We start from the raw sequence: 1,255 nt of genomic DNA, 5'->3' as shown, positions 1-1,255 counted from the left end.
CAAAGTTTTTCCACAATACCTGACGAACATTTAATTTTTTGGCTTCCGTGGCGCAGTGGTTAGCGCGTTCAGCTGTTATTCAAAAAACTGGTGGTTTGAGCCCTCCCGGGAGCGGTGTAGTGAGATCTCAAGTGTAACGTAAAAATTCAAAGTTTTTCCACAATACCTGACGAACATTTAATTTTTGGGCTTCCGTTGCGCAATGGTTAGCGCGTTCAGCTGTTAATCGAAAGGTTGGTGGTTCGAGCCCACCCGGGAGCGGTGTTGTGAGGTCTCAGATGTGACGTAAAAAGTAAAAAATTTTCCACAATACCTGACGACCATTTATTTTCTGAGCTTCCATGGCTCAATGGTTAGCGCCTTCGGCTGTTAACCGAAAGGTTGGTGGTTCGAGCCCACCCGGAAGCGGTGTTGTGAGATCTCAAATGTAACGTAAACATTCAAAGTTTTTCCACAATACCTGACGAACATTTAATTTTTGGGCTTCCGTGGCGCAGTGGTTAGCGCGTTCGGCTTTTATCCGAAAGGTTGGTGGTTCGAGCCCATCCGGGAGCGGTGTTGTGAGGTCTCAGATGTGACGTAAAAAGTCAAAGTTTTTCAACAATACCTGACGACCATTTATTTTCTGAGCTTCCATGGCTCAATGGTTAGCGCCTTCGGCTGTTAACCGAAAGGTTGGTGGTTCGAGCCCACCCGGAAGCGGTGTTGTGAGGTCTCAGATGTGACGTAAAAAGTCAAGTTTTTCCACAATACCTGACGGACATTTAATTTTTGGGCTTCCGTTGCGCAATGGTTAGCGCGTTCGGCTGTTAACCGAAAGGTTGGTGGTTCGTGGCCACCCGGGAGCGGTGTTGTGAGATCTCAAATGAAGCGTAAAAATTCAAAGTTTTTCCACAATACCTGACGAACATTTAATTTTTGGGCTTCCGTGGCGCAGTGGTTAGCGCGTTCAGCTGTTATTCAAAAAACTGGTGGTTTGAGCCCTCACGGGAGCGGTGTAGTGAGATCTCAAGTGTAACGTAAAAATTCAAAGTTTTTCCACAATATCTGACGAACAGTTAATTTTTGGGCTTCCATTGCGCAATGGTTAGCGCGTTCGGCTGTTAACCGAAAGGTTGGTGGTTCGAGCCCATCCGGGAGCGGTGTTGTGAGGTCTAAGATGTAACGTAAAAATCCAAAATTTTTCCACAATACCTGACGAACATTTAATTTTTGGGCTTCCATTGCGCAATGGTTAGCGCGTTCGGCTGTTATC

The 1,255-nt window shown here is 46.1% G+C and overlaps 1 non-coding gene across 1 annotated transcript; it reads left to right on the top strand.

Moving 5' to 3' along the window:
* Positions 1 to 482: 482 nt before the first annotated feature.
* Positions 483 to 555, top strand: TRNAK-UUU (transfer RNA lysine (anticodon UUU)). The gene has a single exon. It is a non-coding gene; the product is annotated as a tRNA-Lys (tRNA).
* Positions 556 to 1,255: the final 700 nt, after the last annotated feature.

This window comes from Phalangium opilio, unplaced genomic scaffold (assembly GCF_054372755.1).
Source record: "Phalangium opilio isolate 3A_F unplaced genomic scaffold, DU_Popi_V2 ptg000082l_1, whole genome shotgun sequence".
Taxonomy (NCBI): Eukaryota; Metazoa; Arthropoda; class Arachnida; order Opiliones; family Phalangiidae; genus Phalangium; species Phalangium opilio.
This window is presented reverse-complemented; position numbering and strand designations above follow the sequence as displayed.